The 21,104-nt window shown below is 36.8% G+C and overlaps 1 protein-coding gene and 1 pseudogene across 2 annotated transcripts in view; one reads left to right on the top strand and one right to left on the bottom strand.

Moving 5' to 3' along the window:
- The window catches only part of MDGA2 (MAM domain containing glycosylphosphatidylinositol anchor 2), an 805,991-nt gene that overhangs the window by 409,660 nt on the left and 375,227 nt on the right, over window positions 1–21,104 (bottom strand). The gene's annotated exons all lie outside the window — the stretch shown is intronic.
- On the top strand, window positions 20,406–20,945 carry LOC113908688 (annotated as a pseudogene).

Raw genomic sequence — 21,104 nt, 5'->3', positions numbered from 1 at the left:
TTCCTTCACTTTGTACTTGGGGAAACTAATATTAAAAAATAGTTAAATGAGGGATAGCTGGCTGGCTCAGTAGGTAGAGCACGCGACTCTTGAGTTCAAGCCCCACATGGGGTGAAGGGAGTTAAATGACTTTTTCAGTGTCACAATAACCTAAGTAGTAATGGCTAGGTTGAAAACTAAGCTCTTCCAAAAGTGCCCAGCCTTGCTGGCTATTTTATTTAATGGGTCAAATATCCACTTAAGTACAAAATCATGGGAGTCATTTTTGATGCTTTTCTTGAATCTCGCAGCAATCGCTGTTCATTCAGCCTCCAAAACATATCCCAATCTCACCATTTTGCAACATCTCAGTTGATATCACCAAAATCTAAGCCACTATTATCATCTTATCTGAAATTTTCAATTACCTGTCAGCAGGCTGCATTGCTTTAATTCTTCAGCCCTGTGTTCCATTTTTCACACAAGAAAGAAAAATAACAATGTTTAAACACATATCAAGATGTATTGATCACACTCTTCATTACTCCTACCTGTTATGGAGCTTTAAAGTGCTTAGAGCACCCTTTGTTTTCATATATATTTGCTTTTCTGTTCCTAGAATTCTTCATGCTGGTCCCTGCCCCAGGGCCTTTCTGCCTACTAGCTCATCTACCTAGAAAGTCTCCCTTCAACCTCTTGCCTCATATACCCCACCAAGATCTTCGCATGGCTCAGCAATTTCCCATCATTTAGATCTCAGCAAGGTATCACTATCTCTGAAGGCCTTCTCTGGCCATCCTATCTGGAGTAGTACCACTGTCTGCTACCCAGTCTCTCTCTCTACCTCATTTCCCTGCTTTTTCACTCCGTTCCACTTAGCACCATTACAAGTTATCATTTATTGTATTTGTTCACTATCCATGGTCTCCTCCACTAAAATGTAAGCTTCTGCCTTGTGCACTATTATATTCCCAAAGGTTAAAATAGCTGCATTACATTGTAGGCACTCAATGAAATTGATTACATGAATGAAAGGAATATACGGTTGTGTCTACTATGACTCACTAGCCTTGAAGCATATATACCATACCTTGGTCACTGCTATTCTGAAGATGAATAAACTATCATATAAATCTCTGTCAGTAAAAACACGGTGACTATAAGTAAACATCACCTGTTCATTGTTTTCACACAAAGCACCCTAAAATGTTTAGGTTACTAATGAACAATTAAGACTTTCATATTTGCATAGAAACCAGTTCAGAGACGTTTGGAAATAAAGTGATATCACTCAAGACAAAAGAACATTTACTTATAAAACAAAACAAAACAAAACACAACTTCAGGCTAACACACACAATGAACATAAAGAAATGGCTACCTGGGTCATCTCCATTTGTTAGTACAGGGCCCCAAACAAGTACTTTTAAGCGTACTCTCTTTGAGTTAGTTCCACCTAAAAAACAGGAAAAATAATAATACCTGACTCACAGCACAGGGTGGTCTCTCTTGCTGCTATTATTGATAATGATGATGATGATTATTTTAGTTTGTGGTGTTTGGGAGGGAAGGGGCTATTGGAAATAAGGGAAGTGATGATAGCCTCCCAGAGTCACCCCATAGCACTGTTACTGCCTTTCCCTCACCTCAGCTATTGTATCTACTTCCTCCATCACCATGACCCGCATGACTTCATTCTCAATCCAGATTTGTAAAATGGTAAGAAGGTATCGGTTTCTACTCGATCAGGCCCTTTTACACACAGAGAGGAGGAAGAGAGGGGAGCATGTGTTGACGAAAAGTACAGATAAAGACTAGAAAATCTAGAATCCTAAATACAAAAATCTCATGAAGTACACAAACACTGTTAAAAATAAGATGGTCTCATAAAAAATAACAAATTTTCAAACTTATTCAGGCAGACCACTTTCAGAACAGAAAAGGTTGGGATATATTTAAATGTGGAAGGCACCCATATTTCACAGAAAATACAATGACAGCATGCATACACAGGTCCTGTCTCAAAAGCAACAAGGAAAATATTTAATATAGTTTTGCACATTTCTATTATTATGGGATAGTTATTTATGTTTTCATAATCTAGTAAGCTAGTGATAGCACTAAAGGTTTAAAATTATTTATGGAAAAAATATATAGAATTAAGAAAATTTAATCTGTTAACATTCTATGTTTTTTTGCTACATATTGAGACACAACAGCATTATTCCATTTTGGTGATAAAACAAGAGTGTTAACAGGAGCACAGTTTGGGAGTGACAACCTCAATCAAAAGATTGATGCATACCAACAGGCTAAACACATCTGTGTTAGAATACAGCAAAAATTACCAAAAGGGTGACCAGAAGGACAAGGGGAGGGTGATGTCTTAATAAAAGAAGAAAATAAGATTTATTTGTGACATGTTACATATTATAATTTTGCAAGAAAACAAAAAAAATAAAGCCACTTTCTAACAGGAATATCTTATGAAAAATAGAAATGACTGAAACAGGAAAAATCTAACATATGGACAACATGCCAGTTAATACTTCTTTGGCAGCTTTTCTTTATGAAATTGAGAAAATAACTTGCTACTGAAGCTCAGCCACTTGTGAGTAACGCCCACGAAAATCAATGTTAAAGTCTCTCCCATTTACAAACCAATTAATGGAAAGTAAACTCATACTGGCACTGCAGGGACTGCTGTCCAAGGAACTTGATGTCTGAGTACCTTGAAGTGGTTTCATCGTGTTGTGTCGTGTTTCCCATTTACCTCTTTTTTTTGTTAAAGCTGGGTTGAGGGGCGCCTGGGTGGCTCAGTCAGTTAAGCATCTGACTCTTGGTTTTGGATCAGGTCATGATCTCAGAGTCCTGGGCTCTGTGCTCAGTGGGCAGTCTGCATGAGATTCTCTCCTTCCCCCTGCTCCAGAGCTTGCCCTCTCTCTTTCTCAAATAAATAAATCTTTAAAAAAAAATCTGGGTTGAAATCGATGGCTGATAGGGCAAATGGTTGATGATTTTATTCTTTACTCATTCATTGACTCATCAAGATATGTTAGGCATGTGTTACGAGTCATTCATTTTCAAGCTATGGAGATGCAAGGGGGAACTGGACTTGGATTCTGCCTTCACGGAGCATACATTCTTGTGAGAAATACAACAGGTGAAGAGGTAATTATTATTATTATACATTGGGACAATTGCTAATGATTGGAAGGAATTCTCAAAGGGATTAGGAAAAGGACAAGGTAAGAGTGAAGTCTCAATAAAAGAAAAAAAAAACAATTTTTTTCAGTGACTTATTTTTTTAAACCATTTTAACCATTCTTGATTGTACAGCTCAATGCTGTTAAACATAATCAACATTATTGTGCAACAGATCTCCAGAACCTTTTCACCTTGCAAAACTGAAGCTCCATACCCGTTAAACAACAACTCCCCATTCCTCCCTGCTCCTAGCCTCTGGCAACCACTGTTCTATGTTCTATTTTGTGTTTCTAGGATTTTGATTACTCATAGAAGCAGAATCATATGGTATTCATCTTTTTGTGACCGGCTTATTTCACTTAGCAAAATGTCTTGAAGTTTCATTCATATTGTAGCATGTGGCAAGCTTTCCTGCCTTTATAGGACTGAATAATATTCAACTGTATGTACACTACATTTTGTTTATCCATTCATCTGTTGCTGGACACTTGGTTCTTCCATTTCTTGGCTATTATGAATAATGCTGCTATGAACATGGGTGTGCAAATACTTCTTTGAGATCCTGCTTTCATTATTATGGATATATACTCAGAAGTGGGATGATTGGATCAGATAGTATTTAATTTTTCGAGCAATCTCCATACTGTTTTCCATAGGGGCTGCATCATTTTACATTCCTATCAACAGTGCACAAGGGTTCCAATTTCTCCACAGCTACATTAATGGCTGTTATTTACTGTTTTTTAGATAGTAGCCATTCAAATGGGTGTGATGTGTATTTTTTTGTTTTTATTTTTGTTTTCTTAGTTTCAATTTATTTAAATTCCAGTTAGTTAACATACAGTGTAATATTAGTTTCAGGTGTAGAATTTAGTAATTCATCACTTGTATACAACACCCAGTGCTCCTCCAAACAAATGCCCTCCTTAATACCCATCACCCATTTAACCCATCCCCCACCTACCTCTTCTATCAACCCTTAGTTTGTTCTCTATACCTAAGAGTCTGCTTTATGGTTTGCATCTCTGTTTTACTTCCCCTTTCCCTCTTGTTTCTTAAATTCCACATATGAGTGAAACCATATGGTATTTGTCTTTCTCTGACTGACTTATTTTGCCTAGCATAATACTCTAGCCCCACCCATGTCATTGCAAATGGCAAGATTTCATTCTTTTTAATAACTGAGTAATAGTGTGTTGGGGGGGTATACCTCCTCCTCTTTATCCATCATCAGTCAATGGACATTTGGACTCTTTCCATAATTTGGCTACTGTTAATAATGCTGCTATAAACATCGGGGTGCATGTGTTTCTTCGAATCAGTACTTTTGTATCCTTTGGGTAAACACCTAGTCATGAAATTGCTGGATCATAAGGTAGTTCTATTTTAACATTTTAGGAACCTCCATAATGTTTTCCAAAATGGCTGCCCCAGTCTGCACTCCCATCAACAGTGTAAGAGGGTTCCCCTTTCTCCATGTCCTTGCCAACATCTGTTGTTTACTGAGTTATTAATTTTCACCATTCTGACAGGTGTGAGGTGATGGTTTTGATTTGACTTTCTCTAATGATTGGAGGTATAAGGCATTTTTTCATATACTTGTTGGTCATTTATATATCATCTTTGAAAAATGGCGATTCAGTGGTGCCTGGGTGGCTCAGTCGTAAAGCGTCTGCCTTTGGCTCTGGTCATGATCCCGGGGTCCTGGGATGGAGCCCCGCATCGGGCTCCCTGCTCCACGGGAAGCCTGCTTCTCCCTCTCCCACTCCCCTCCTTGTGTTCCCTCTCTCGCTGTCTCTCTGTCAAAAAAATTAAAAAAAAAAGAAAGAAAAATGGCGATTTAGTAAGTTTAAGAAAACATTTATTTAGTAGGCACTATTTTCTCAGTACTGTTCTAACTGATTCTCAAATGTATTACCTCATTTAGTTATCTCAACATTATATAAAACCGAATTAGCCACTGCAGGAGGGGGGTTGTGATTAGATAAACTGAGGGATTTATAGAGGTTGAGTAACTTGATGTAGGTCTTCAGCTAGTAAGTGGTGGAGGAAAAGTTTAACTCAAATATTGTGACCCTTCCAAATTATTAAATTATTGAAGCTATTGAAGTTTCCAAATTATTAAAACATACAAAGATTTCAAAAATGTTGAAATACCTAAAGTATTAAAGATATTATAGATTGCCAAAGAAGAATATGTTCCAAATCTTAGCTAAAATATAGCAGTGTGAAGGAAAACTGTATGTCAGAGGAAGAGCCTGGCAATGGATTTGATTGGAACACAGAGTACCATAGAGTCATGAGGGATGGAGGAAAAGTTGTCAGCAAAGGCCAGAACGTATTTCCCCAGGTGCTGTTAAGCAAGGGGATAACATGAGCAGATTTGTGTTTATTGAGTGTATATATGTGTCCAGGTCCAGGTTGTTAGCACTTAACTTTGTCCATCTGGCCTATATCTGCATCAACTACAGGAACTTTTCAAAATGTATTTGCAGTACCTTCTCTTCAAGGAATTTTTCCAGACTCTACCCCCTTTCTCCTCTTTTTAGTGTTCACATTTTGTTGACTTCTCCAATTATCACAAGACGAGATGTCACTGAAACTGGATTTTTCCTTCCCTTGTTACTTAAAAATGGCAATTTAGTTTCACAGTTGCATGGCTTTCATTTTGGCATCTGCTAGTTATACCTTCTCTTATCACATTTCTTGGTTTCATTCAATGCAATTCTAACATCAATCAAGTTCCCAGGACACTATTCTTGCGTCTGAGCATTACACTCATGTTAATCCTGCTTGTCTGGTAAATGAGATTGGAGAATAGGTGTTACTGGAAGCAAGTACTATATTGTATGTATAGCCCAGATAATAGCTGAGGTCATTCTGCCCATTGAGAGTTTTACATAAAATTAAATTGACCCTTACCCTGCCTCCTCCCTCCCCCATCTATGTTGAATGGGAAGTTTGATGCTCACTTCCAGATTTCCACAAATTCAAGGCTTGGGTTATCTTAACTTTCTGGTTTTTTAAATTCAAATTTGTAGGTTTTTCTGAACCTCTGATCTTGCTTATATAGCACTCCCCTGGCTATTTTTCTTCTCCATGCTCCACACCAACCTATAATACATTCCCTGTAACTTGATGTTAAAATGATTCATCTAGAGCATGTGTAGGAGACTACTGAATTTTGGAATAACTGGGAGGAGAGGCAGGGATTACATTGTAGGATTACCAAGCAAACAGCTGAAAATAAAATATTAAACCTTGCACCTCCAAAAATCTTTCATCTACTTTCCCTCCATTCCAATCAGGAGTTTATCAGTAGCAGACACTTAACCAATAGTGCCCTCCCCTCCCATAATGCTCAGTGACCCTTCTCTCTCTAATTGCTTTCTCTCTCTAATTGCTTTCACCACCTGACTCTCCTCCTCCCTTTCTCCGGTTTCCCTTACTAGCAAATTTCAGCGCATTTCTCTAGTAGAACAATTTATATCTATTTGCTTCTTCCTTTCCAACCAAACCAGGCATTCAAGTGCTCATTTTACACACTTAAATAAGATAATAGGCTGCACAAAGATCATTTCTCTAGAAGGAAATTCTGACACTCCATTAAGGGAAGAAGTGATTCTACTTAATTGTGATTTTAAATAGAATATTTTCTTTCTCTATTACATTTGGTTAGGTTCAAGGTCATTGGCTGTTTAATTTGTGAGAAAATGACACAAAATTTTTATTAAGTGTAATAAAATTTAAAAAATTATTTAGTTACATATTGGCAGATGTGTAATAAAGGGAAAGAGAAAGAAAGGGTGGGGGAACAGAAAAATAAAGGAGACAGGAGTGGGACAGAAAGGTATAGATAGGGACAGAAAAGGATATATGTGGGGATAGTGGTAGGTCAAGAAAGCCCAGGTTTAAAATAAATTTAGTTATAACTTATGCTCTTGTAGCTCACACCAGTCCAGCCACTCTGACCTTTTCCTCATTAACAATTGGTGTGATCTCATCTCAGGGATGTTGTCCTTGCTATGTCCTCTTCCGAAAATGTTTTGCCATGCCCCGATACCTCCTTCAAGTATTTGCTCAAATATCAGCTTTTCACTGAGGCTTTCCCTAAACATTTTATTGCCACTTGAAATAGACCTCTTCCAGCTCTCCACAACTCCTATCCTTATATTTTACTTATATATTTGTGCAATTGTCTGTGTCCCCCTATCAATATATTCTTAAGAACAGGGATTTGTGTCATTTCATTCACTGTTGGTTTGTCCAGTGCCTAGAACTGTGCCTGATATATAGAGTTGCTCAATAAAATTTTTGTAATGCTTGAACCCTAAATCTATTACCTATGATCTAAACTGCATAATCAATCCATTCTGTAGTTCTTCAGGAGCTCTACCAAGAAACAGCCACTTAGCCTGAAAAGAGGGGAAGGGGACATGGGAAAATAAGAACCAGAACAAGAACCTGGAGGCTCAGATCAATGCTTCCCAAAGAATCTTAAGTAGAATTGTGTCCTTCAAACATTTTTGCCCACATATCTCCTAAAAGACATGTCTCCTAAAATCCAGGTACCCCTCACATATTTTCAGGTTAGCTTCTAACATTATTCTCATAACTTTAGTTGCAAAGATGTATTGTAACTATTGAGATTTGAAAATAAAATGATTATATCATTCACTTAATGGGATCCATGGATTGTGAAGCTATTAAAACCACTGAATTGTTACATGTTAAAAGGGTAAATATTATGGTATGTGGATTATATATTAATTTCAAATTGTTTAACATAAAAAAAGAACTTTGGCCTGCCTCCAAAGTTAAAATCTGCCAAAGTTCTGACTTTGATATTAAATAAATTCACCCATAACTAAAAGAGACATTTATGTTTTCATTATTTTCCCTTTTTTAGCAACCACTTTTAACAATAACATCTTTGATATTATACATTTACCAAGACCTATCCTTCCAGATGGGATGAAAAAAGTTTTGTCACTTTTTGCTCAATCAAGGGCTGTGATTTACTGAAAATAAAAGGGGGGTATCCATGGAATACACAAGCATTTGATGCTCAATATCATCTATTAAAATATGAAAACATTACCCCAAACCATAGTGGTTTAAAACAACAGACATTTATTATCTTACAGTTTCTGTGGGTCAGGAATCTGGTTGCAAACGAGCTGTATCCTCTGAAGAGATTTAATATGTAGATTTGAGAGGATGACAGGGCAGGTCTTAGTGAAAGATTAAATGTAAATGAAGCAGAGAAATAAATCAGAAAATATTCCCAAGTTTCTGGCCTCAGCAACTGACTATAGGCAATTTAGGTTTCATTATTACTATTTTATTGTTGTTCTTATTTGCTTCTTTAATAGATAAAAATTATTTTCACACACACACAAAATAAATAAAATAAAATAAAATAAAATATGAAGGGCACCTGGGTGGCTCAGATGGTTAAGCGTCTGCCTTTGGCTCAGGTCATGATCCCAGGGTCCTGGGATCGAGTCCCACATCAGGCTCCCTGCTCCTTGGGAGCCTGCTTCTCCCTCTGCTTCTCTCTCTCTCTCCTCTTCTCTCTCATGAATAAATAAATAAAAATCTTTTAAAAAAATAAATAAATAAAATATGAAAACATGGTCTTCATAATAGTCAAACATTTTATTTTTTTTAAGATTTTATTTATTTATTTGAGAGAGAGAGAATGAGAGATAGAGAGCACGAGAGGGAAGAGGGTCAGAGGGAGAAGCAGACTCCCCGCTGAGCAGGGAGCCCGATGTGGGACTCGATCCCAGGACTCCAGGATCATGACCTGAGCCGAAGGCAGTCGCTTAACCAACTGAGCCACCCAGGCGCCCAATAGCCAAACATTTTAGATCATTTCTTTTTCTCCAGGAATCATGTTTCATCCCACTTTTCTCCAGAGAATTTTATGTTGACGTAATATGTTTATATGCTTGAAAGTCATTTACTGATTAATGTTTCATATTACCTGTGGGAGAAATGGAGTGTATTTTTTGAGGTTGAGATTTAAGTACTTTTAGTCATCACTAAAATTATATTAGTACGTAATTGATCTAAAAATATAAATATGTTACATTTTTTGGAAAAACATTTATTAGAAATGCATCTCTTAATCCGATGAGTAAAGCTACTTTTTTTCAAATTAATACATGTTTACTAAACGATCATCGCTTATGGCTAGAATGAAACTAAGGGTTCAACATCATTTTTTCTATGTTTCATTCTCCTAATTAAAATCTGAGAAATGTGCTCATATAAATAAGAATATAAGAAATTTAATTCTTTGAAATTCTAGCTTTGGGAAGAATAACATACAGTGCCATGTTACATCATTGAAAATTATTTCCAGTAACCTGTTTACTGACAACTTCATTAAGAAGTCATCTTCGTTAAGAACTTCATCTCTAATTTTGTTGAAAGCAAAAAGAATTGGAAACTATCTTAGCTGCGAAAGAATCTTTACCCAAACATAAGTCACCCACCTTTTCAACTCCAAAACTAATTTCCATTTGTTTGGTGCCTTGTTTTTTTTTTTTTTTTTCCACCGAGGTGATGCACCAATAATAAGATTAAGGCTGTTAACTCTAAGTGTTGGTGTTGTTTTGTTGTTTTATTTCTTGTGTAAAAGGATAAAAGTGATGATCATGGATGGTAGGGTGACAATTTAAATCCCCCCAATCCTCTTTCAAGTATAGCAATTTTAGGGAAATTGAAAATACTAAGGTTGATTCCCTTAAAACTATCTCTCTACTCAGAGACCCTTGTTTGAAGATTGCTGCTAAGGAAAAAAAGACAGAGAGAGAGAAGAAAAGAAATAAATTTAAAAAAAGAAACGAAAAGAAATGAAATCTCACAAATGAGTGTTCTAAAATGTTTATGAGATAGACATGTTTCAGAAATGCTTTTGTTCTTTCCCCCTTAAGAGATTCATAATATTCATGGTGAGGAAACCTGTTTGCCTTATTTAACTCAGCCTTTCTAAATCATTTTTGAGCACAGAACCCTTTTCCCTTGTAACATTATTTGACAACCCACAGAATTAATAATCCATTGGTACATGTTTAACACTATGCTAGGTGTTCCTACTGAAAGACATGGGTGTGTGTGTGTGTGTGTGTGTGTGTGTGTGTGTGTGTGTGTGTGTGTGTGTGTAAAGTAGGAACTTGGAGGAAAAAACTGAGGTTTAAAAAATAAGGGTTTGCTGTCATTGGAAAGTGAATTCTGGCAACTAAGGAACCTGAGAAGAGTAGATGAGGACCCAGAAGCGGAACAGGATATTGCATATTCAGAACAGAAGAGGGGCTAGTTCAAGAAAAATGGGGGAAGGGAGAAGACTCAATGTCACTACCAAATTATTATATAAGAGACTGACAAGATTGTCCAACATCTCGGATGCTTCATACATATTTAACAGATAAGCTGCTGCTGATAACAAAGTGTTCTTTCTTCTGGAAGCTGGGGGTGGGAACCTAGACAGAAAATAACTCTGCATCTCCAGAGATCAAGGGAGAAAATTCATTCAGCCTCAGACTGGTGTTAGGTGGAAAAAAAATGCTAATTTCAGGGGGCAAAAAAAGAATAGCACAGCCTAAAATATAATGCTATGTGTGAACTACCTGGAAAGAAAGATTACACAGTCAGGATGAGAATAATGAGTTATTTAAATTAATGCAACATAAATTAATACCTAGTCAGCTTTCTCTCAGAGATTGCTTAGAACTAAAGTGACACAGAGAAGTGAAACAGGACAGTTAGGCTTTAAGCCAGAGGTGAAATTTTTACGAAGCCCCTAGATAGGAGGAAACAGAAGTCACCTAAGACAAGCATAGGTTGTATCTAGCAGTCATCTCTAAAAGGCTTCCTTGAATGTGACTTCTCTCTTCTCAGTGCTCAGGCTGTAATGTTATTTTATTATTATTTTTTTTAAAGATTTATTTTTATTTATTTGAGAGAGAGAGAATATGGGGGGCAGAGGGGGAGAGAGTCTTAAGCAGATTCATGCTGAGTGCTGAGCCCTATGTGGGGCTTGATCTCATAACCCTGAGATCACAACCCTGAGATCATGACCTGAGCTGAAACCAAGAGTCAGATGCTTAACCGACTGTGCCAACCAGGTGCCCCTTCTCAGAGTATAATTTTAAAAACAATTCAGTAACATTATAAAAATCATCACACTGGTAAGTAAAAGAGAAAACCAGCATGGAAAGTATCTCAGTGAATAGCAACAATTTAGGAAAGTAAAACTTTTGTCTATATAACCCCTGTAATATTTAGATAAGCATCCTTCTTAGGGTTCTGTGAACATATATCTGATGGAACTGGACTGAGTCTGAACAAATTGAAGGCTGAAAACAGATGTCACTGAATCAACTCCTAATTCAAACCTAAATTTTCAAGGCCCTCTTTGTACAAAGTCCTATCATCAGTCCATCAATTCCTAAAGAATGCAAATCCCAGCAATGGTTTATATGTGAAATCCAAGAGACAGACTTACATTTAGCTTTAATATCAGTTACTATGACAACCAATGGGCTATTTAAAGTTATTAGCATTCTAGCCCACTGAGTTAATAATACAGACAAGAAAGGCATAAAAGTTAAGCAAAAGCAAATTACTTCAATGTCATATCACATAGAAATGACAGTGAAAGCCATGTAGGCTTAAGAGGGTTTGGAGAAACATAGTTAAAAGGACAAATCAATCATCAGCTCTCGAAACCTGTAGCATATTATTGATGTCTTCTACCTACCATATTCTTCAAGTTCATTAAAATTCTAAGTTCATGATTTAAACAAAACAAAGTGATAGTCAAATTGGAATGGACAAAATGATATTTAGCTAAAATATTTTACAACTATATGGTCTCCACCTTACTAACTATCCCTTGTTTTAATCTCAACACACATGGTCAAGCATGGAATACAGAGGGGCGCCTGGGTGGCTCAGTCAGTCAAGCATCTGCCTTCGGCTCAGGTCACAATCCCAGGGTCCTGGGATCAAGCCCCACATCAGGCTTCCTGCACAGTGGGAAGCCTGCTTCTCCCTCTCCCTCTGCTGCTCCCCCTGCTTGTGCTCTCTCTCTCTCTGTCAAATAAATAAATAAAATCTTTAAAAAAAAAAAAAGAGTGGAATACAGAGTTAGCTCTGGGATATCCAGAGAATTTTAACAAAGAAAAAGGTGATGCAATAAGGAAGAAAGGATTAAGTTTCATGAACTGCTGTTTGGAAGATTCATCTGCTAAAAGTGGCAAAGAATGATATAAGATGTTAAAAACAGATGGCCTAAGTCACAGTGCTACATCACATAAGTATGGAGATGAGAACTAAAATAGCCCAAGTAATATTTTTATTAACAAGATGCCAAGTACAGCAGCAAAAATACCTTTAGGAAGAATCTCACTTCAGAAAAAGGTTTTCCCCCCTTACAGTTGATGTTATTTTCTGAATTACTCTTGGTCTGTTGCATATGTTCAAGCATCTGGGTACTTGCCATGCTCAGATGAAAGAAACTAACCTCTCTCCTCGAATGAGGCCTCCTTGTCTTATGAGCCTACCTGTGTGACGGAGATAAATGAGAGTAAACTAAACACGCAACTTATGAGGATAGGGCTATCCTTCAAATTCTTGCAGAGAAATTTTTTCCACATTAAACAAGCCGAGGGGAGAATTTTCTGGTCTTTGAATTAGTTATAAAGAAGAATCATTCATTAAATCTGGTGACAGTAAATGTTGCTGGAGTGACCTTGGGATTAATAAAGGTGATGCCAGAAAATCACCTCAAGAACATGGACACACATGGGGATGGGTGTGAGCAGTGCGCTGTGATTACCCACAGGCATTTCGATTATAAGACCAGCACACAACAAGCAGAACAGAGCATGGTAGAGTCAAAGGCATGTGAGAAAAATCTCCCAAATCAGAACGAAGAGTCTGAGATTTATAGAATGGTTCATTGTATGGCCCTATCAATAAACAGTATTCACTAACATATATGGATTCATTCATCTATAAATTATACCTAGGGATTACCTTGGAAAAGTGGCATGGTGTAATGATTACAAGCATAGAATATGGAGCCAGGCAACCTGGATTTGAATCTCAGCTCCTCTATTCTGGACAAATCAGGTGACCAATCTGGACTTCATCTGTATGTCTCCTCACAAAGCTATCCTAAAGATCAAATGAGCTAATGAATTTAAAGCCCTTAGAACAGTGACCAATATACACTTTTCACTATATACCATTTATATTATCATTATATATTATGCAAATAATGAAGATAAGCACAAATGGAAATTCTAATATTTTCCTTGCTTGCCCTGTGAATTTGCTTGCTCAACCCCACCTCTGATCAACAATCTGAGGGACAGACGTTGAACAGGGGAACAAAGTATAGTCAAAACATGAAAATGGCCATCCCTGTTCAAGCAATGACCAGGAAAGATAGGATGAAAAGGTGCTAATATCTGTCCTGACAGGTATCTTGAGACTTCACTCACACACATGAACAGAATAGATTTTTGAAACCTAATGCCATTTTAGGTTGAATTTGGCTTGATTAAAATTTAGCTTTCCATACAGCTTTCTAACAAGGGAAGAATACCCTAGTCAAAGAATGAAACCACCTCTTTAGCAGTTGCATTTCTCACATAAACAAATAAACAAACAATCATTCTGCTTATAAACTTAAAATTATTGTGCTTTTTGTTGTCATGAGTCAACCTCCCAAGTTCACTGAAAAGTTGGAGTTTTAGGCCCTACCAGGAAGTCTGTGGGGCAGACCCTGGACAGAGGCAAATTCGCCAGGGTATTCCCTCCCCGTGTGGCACCTGCCTGCCCACCAGCCAGGCTGCATCCTCCTGGTGACATCCCAGCTACTCAGATACCTTCAACTGCCTTAAATACCAGTAAATGGAATTGTAGAGAACTGACACTCCATAGCCTCAAATCTTAGAACTTAAAGAACCAAGGTTTATTGAGGTATGCAGATTCAAATTACAAAGTTTACTTTTTCACCTTCAGTGTTATAATCTCATTGTGGTAAGCACTAAAGAAAAGTACTCAGGCAGACACGGTTAAATAGTGGTATGGAACAATATTTTTCAAGCCCCTCTCAAAACATAATTGATTTATACTTTCTTATGTGAGGTCTTCCTTTGTATTAGAAAGATCTCTGATTTACTATTGGTTTTTAGTGTTTCAGTGAGGTACTCATTAAAAAAACTCCTACAGTGGGCGCCTGGGTGGCTCAGTTGGTTAAGCGACTGCCTTCGGCTCAGGTCATGATCCTGGAGTCCCAGGATCGAGTCCCACATCGGGCTCCCTGCTCGGCGGGGAGTCTGCTTCTCCCTCTGACCCCCTTCCCCCTCATGCTTTCTGTCTCTCATTCTCTCTCTCTCTGAAATAAATAAATAAAATCTTAAAAAAAAAAAAAAAAACTCCTACAGTAGAATGACTGACAATGCTCTATATTTAGGACTATCACTTATGATTGTCATCATGGGCAAAGAAGCTAGAAAGCCCCAACAAATTCACTAGAACTGCATCCAACCCTCTTAGTCCAACTCCCAGACCTCATGTCATTACAGTGATCACAACACAGCAAAAACATTCACATTTGCCTTGTAATTATCTGGATATCCACTCACAGCCTAGGTTTTAAGCCATCCTTACATTACAAGTGACAACGATTCACCTTATCCTAAGTTTTATGCTTTGTCATTGGTCATGGTGTCTCTTTTTCTCTTTCACAAGGAAAAATAACAATACAACCCTGACTTCAAAAACCCTAAGAAGCACTAACTTGTGACTAAGCCAGCCTCCCTCTGTGGCATTACATAAGCTCTCAAAGTCATGTTCCATTTTGTCACAGACTTATCTAAAGTGGTGATACTCAAAGTACTTATTTCACAGAATTTACCATTTTTACCATTCCTTGAACCCAAGAAGAAAATCAAGAAGCAAGCTCTTTAAGTCAAGATGTCCTTGGAGAATAATTTAATAACCACATCTATTTCCAAGGAGTAGAGAGGTCCTATTTCTGAGCACCTCCCCTATATTTGTACTTCTGAGCCTCATCTCTATAGCGCTCACTAAAAACTCATGTCTTGCTGAAAATTACTTCACCAAGAAATCTTCACTTCTCTGCTTTCAAATCATTGCAAATTATCATGTCTTCATAATTCTTTCTTCCAAGTAAGTAAAAAAAAATGGCTTAACTGTAATTTTCAACATTTTTTAAAGCTTTTTGAACATAATAAAATTTGCTTCTTATGGCAATGCTGAAAGACGGCACCTTTTGAAAAATGTTCGATGTCCAATATATTCTCCATCTCTATATATCTCCATAAGATATATATTAATATTAATATTAATATATATTAATGCTTAATATTATATATTAATTATATAATATTAATTATATATAATTATATATATATTATATAAAATATATAATATTAAATATATACTATAATATATATTAATAATTAATATATATTAATGCTTAATATATTAAGCACAGGACTTAACTAAGTTTTCTACATCCCAAGTTTTACTTTCTAAGGGAGCTCCAAAGAATTTTTAAATTTTTTCTTCCTGATTAGTGCTCTTCCTTGTCTTGCCCCTAGTCAGTATCTTTCAGATTATATCTGCAAGTAGTTACCTTTGTTCAGTGGTGTGCTAGCAAATGTTTAACAACCAGTTCTCCAAATAAAAACAAACAAAATAAAACAAAAAGCCTTGACCCATAGCATCTGCCAATTTCTGTGGTGTAAATACTTCCAACAGAGCTGATTTCAAATTACCAATATAATGATGCTGAATGCAGAGTTAGGAAGAGATATCTCTACCACACAGATAGACCAGAAATAAATAATGTCAAGAATGTTGATAATAAGACATAGTAAAATAATAAAGAAGTGATTAATTTTGAATATTTGTAACCTTTGGTTTTAATGTAACTTATTTAATCATAAGATCATATTTAATTTTTAATAACGTGTTTAATAACAATCATCTTTCACAAGCCATTAAGGGCTGGCTCAAGCACACCACTGCTTCTATTATGACAGCTAATCAAGATTTAAGCTTATACCTATCTTCACGATAGTAAAATTCATATTTTAAACATCCATTTAAATAACTGTACACGTTTTTTATTGGTTGCTATATTTCTACTCATTGTAGTTGGTATCTTATTATCTTCTTTCAAGTTCATGGAGGAAAGACTAAATGCAGGGCATGAACTTGATATTACTGTGGAAGCCAGTGTTTGATTTTGTTTGGGGAATTACATCCTCTTTAAACTGGCTGATTTATGATATGATAAGTCGTTCAAAAAAAAAAAGAAACTGGCTGGGCAAATCTCTGAAAAGTCCTAGAAAAATCAAAATGCTACTGTGAAGATCAGTGATGTCAGTATAATCTTTTCTCACTTCAGAGGCTTTCCATGTTGATACAGAGTAAACTAATGAGCCCGAGTTCCCAACAGCACAGAAATTCAGTATTTTCTAATCGGGTACTTTCCAAGCCTTTAAAAAGAAAGCCACAAATTACAATACCTTCCACATAAAGTATACAGAAGTCATAATCTTCAGCCTCCAAAAATCTTTACTAATATTATTGCAACTAATGTTATTAGTAGCAAACACTATTGCTAAGCACTGATGTGGTTGTTATATATATTACCTCATTTAATCCTCACAACCACATGGGGGAGGTACTTCTATTATTCTTTTATTTTATTTTTTCAAAGATTTTATTTATTTATTTATTTGAGAGAGACTCGAGTGAGTTGGGGAGGGACAGAGGGAGAGAGAGAGAATCTTAAGCAGACTGCATATTGAGTGCAGAGCCCAATGCGGGCCTGACACAGAGCCCGACTCAGGCCGATCTCACGATGCTGACATCATGACCTGAGCCAAAATCAAGAGTTGGATGCTCAACTGACTGAGCCCCTATTATCTTCATTTTAAATGTGAGCAAACAAGAGAGGTTTACATAGACTAAATAACTAGCCCAAATAATGCTGGGGACAAAGCTGAAACCCAGACCCATTCCTACTGAACTCCCAAGCCCTTTCTTAATTCCACTATGTTTATTACACCTGTGATCTCTATCTCATTTGTACTCCATCCACCCAGTGTTCAAACCTGAAACCCTAAATTTATTTAATATTGTGCAGCTCTTCACCCCTTATACTTACTTAATCACTAAAACCAATAGGTTATACTTCCAAATAGGTCTCAAATGTATTCACGTCTACTGCCACTACCTTATTCCAGGCTACCATCATCTCTGGCGTAGGAAACCGCCACAATCCCCTGCGTCCCCATGCTTAATCATTCTTCAGCATGAAGCTAGAATAATCTTTCTAAAATTAAAGTCCGATTCTGTCAATAGCTTCATTAAAATATTTCAGTGAGGGCTAGAGTGAAGACCAAAGTCCTTAAAAAGGATTTCCCCAAGCTCTTCACAATTTGCTCTTCAGGCTCTGACATTGCAATGCCCCCTTCTATAGTGACCAAATTCTGGTTCTCAGAAGGTGCCAAACTCTTACCAACTGGCTTTTGAACAACTTTCTTCTGCCTGAGGGGCTAATCTTCTGCTCTTACCCTCTCCTGACACTTCCATTGTGATCCGGTTAATTATTCAAATCTCAACTTAAAATTTCTAGTGCCTAGAACTACATATAGTAGGATTTCATGACTCTTACAGGAATATTTTCTCCAGCTAGGTTATATCATATATTTTTTCTTGTGGGAGACAAGCTATAGGCCATTTGAAGTGATCCATTATCATCATTAACCATATTCATTAGTATCATTCTTCAAGTAAAGAACACAGAGATTGTTAGTTAACTTCCCAGGGGCCAGTTTCCTTATCCAAAAAAATGAAAAGAATGGACCAGATAGTTTTTACAGAATGACTGTATAAAGAACATTTCTAAGTTGGAGGACTTTGTACCTTCACTGAGATAATTTTGGGGACCAGAATATAAGAAGCAGTAGTAATAGCTCTTTCTAAGCAGCAAATAGCATTTTTTTAATGAATATTGAAGCAGTTTTTGGAAGAAGTCAGATAATTGCAAGATACAGAATATAAATATTTTATTGATGCCTGTTTCATTAAAATATCAGTTAAATATATGAGGGACTTGAGAATTAGGAATGCTCTGGCTCTCGCTCAGAGCACGCTTTTCAGATTTCAACATAAAATTCCCAAGTGTGTGACTCTTTGTGAGTACATAAATGAAAAAAAAATCACTAGGATTATGCAAGTGATAGAGCCTTATCTGTGTAGGCACTTTTGTGGGGCTGTTTTCACCTATAAGCCTAGATTCTTTCAACACACAACAAAAAGACAGATGGAATAAGGTCTGAAAAAACACCAATATTTTTTCGCCTTGCAATCTATTACATCAGCTAACATTTCCCTGTAGTTGTGATTATTACATTATGACTTGATTACTAACTATTACCGCCACAGTTGGAAAAGTAAAAGCCCAGCATGGGGCCATCTCCATTAAAGGAATATGAAATTCCGTAACAAGCTCTGAGGCTGCATGGCTGCTGTGGGGTTGAACTCAGAAGTACATAAGTATCTACTTAAGATGCTGTTTGAAGGAGCACCCTAAGTTACATCATTATTTCATTTAGTTTGAACTGTACCATGGATTTTTCCATTAGGCAATATTAGACACTTAAACACTACACTGAGGTTATTTGTGCTCTAAAAAAAGGCAGTGTAATTTTTTTTTCTACTCTCTTTCTAGAGGACGAGAATTTTCTATCACATGTATATGCAATCCTGATTTTTCCTGATAGAACAGACTAAGCGGTTACATAAACTAGAGAACACCAGTCATGTTAAAGAGGCATTGGTAATATGAGCATATGCCACTTAGGAAAGCAGAGAGAAAAGAGCTTTAGTTGCTATAATTTAACAGGTCGAGGAAGTACAAAATTAAAAAAAAAGTCAAATATATTCAAAGCATATAGATTAATGTTAATGGGGAAAGGGAATTATGATACTATTTTACATCTATTCTTCTTTTATGTGTCACTCAAATGACAAGATGGTCCAGGATGAGAAGTGAGACCTGATGAAGTTTTTTGACAGTGTTTTTAGGACAAAATCTAGTGATGGAAAAACACCAAACTACTTAAATAATTTACAGGGGGATGATCATCAAAGCAAGAAAACTATAAATTATATACATATTTAAAACCACAAATTAGTAAATTAGTATATATTTAATTATGCATGGGACAGATTGCATACATGTGTGTATGTGAGAGTTTGTGTGTGAATATACACTCAAAATAATAGAGATATCTAGGGAAGATACGTTACTTGATTTGATTTTCAAAACCACAGAGGTTTGTTTACTCAAGTGACTTCTGCTACCATCATCGTGTGGAGAAAATCTATACTTAGCAGGATTAGAGCCTTTTTGAGATGAGGAGGTGGCTCTTCCTCTTCTGTCATACTTGGCCATTTTCTCTCCTGTGTGGGACTCCTCACTTTAGAAGTGAAGGCATATCTCTGACAGGAGCCAGTCCAAGTTTGGATATCCTCACTATCCGAGAGAGGATCTTAAAATGGTTCCAAATCTCAATATCTACACCACTAACCTTCTCCTTCTCCCAAAGGCTTGGATCAAACCCCCTTTAAAACCTCACTCCACTGATATTAGCAACAGCGTCACCTCTGAATTCCTTCCTTCCTTTTATTTTTAATCTTTTAAACACACTTAGAAATAACCAATGTAATTCTGTCCTCCTCTGCCCCCTCCCCACCAATTTTGAAAAGAAAATACCTACAAAAGCACAGGAAATTGTGTGAGCAAGTCTGTGGGCTCACTATCTAAAAGCTTGTGTCATTAAAAAAGAAAATAATGGATGAAATTTAGTAAGTCTAAAATGTGGTTCTAGGTCTTTTGACAAAGAGTCCAACTATAGAACAGGATGAGAAATGAGTACAAGGAGAACCTGGAAAAATGCAGTACCTGCAATTTTTGAAAAGACCCTGGGAGCACCGCCCTGTAAAGAGGCAGCAGGTAGCGACAGGAATGATAAAGTCAGAATTCCCACCCCAGCCCCATGGTCGGCTCCACAACCTTCTGATTCTGGACAAATCACAGAGGCTGAAGAGGCGGTTACTTTCTCCCTCTAGAAAGAGCAACACCACTAATGTTAGAAGATAATTCTTTAAAACTTATTAAAATTGCTCTTCCTTTTGCCACCATCGCTGAAGTGCCAGTATCCAAAATAAAGTTCAGTCCCTTTGTGACTTCTGATGGAAACAAGAACTATAAAAGGCTTTTCAATGCACCTTCCCACATTCACAGTAAGATTATGTCTTCCCCTCTTTACAAAGAGTGGAGAGAGGAAACATTTGATCCATGCCCATCCAAAAGGAGGATGAAGTAAAGATTGTGTGAAGGTATTACAAAGGTCAGCAAATTGGCAAGGTCATCCAGGTTCATAGGAAGAAAATGTCCTCTACACTGAACGAGGAGAGACAGAGAGCAGACGGATGGCACCACTGACCGTGTGGGCATTCACTCTAGCAAGGTGGGTATCCCTAGACTAAAACTGGACAAAGACCACAAAAAGATCCTTGAACATAAAGCCAAATCTCCTCAAGAAGGAAAGGAAAAGGACAAATATAAGGAAGAAACAATTGAGAAGATGCAGGAAAAAAGTAATCTTATATATGATTTTAAATAAAAACTGAAAAAATGAAAAAATATTGAAATTATTAATAACTATTAATCAAATTTTGCTTATAAGTAACTCCCCCGCAAGCAAATATTTGTTCCTTATTTTCCCCTGGATTTCTGAAATAACTTTATTTCCCCATTAAGACTGACAGACTCTTACAAACAC

Source organism: Zalophus californianus, chromosome 6 (assembly GCF_009762305.2).
Source record: "Zalophus californianus isolate mZalCal1 chromosome 6, mZalCal1.pri.v2, whole genome shotgun sequence".
NCBI classification, from domain to species: Eukaryota; Metazoa; Chordata; class Mammalia; order Carnivora; family Otariidae; genus Zalophus; species Zalophus californianus.
The sequence above is the reverse complement of the archived record's forward strand: the minus strand, read 5'-3'. Positions and strand labels throughout refer to the sequence as shown.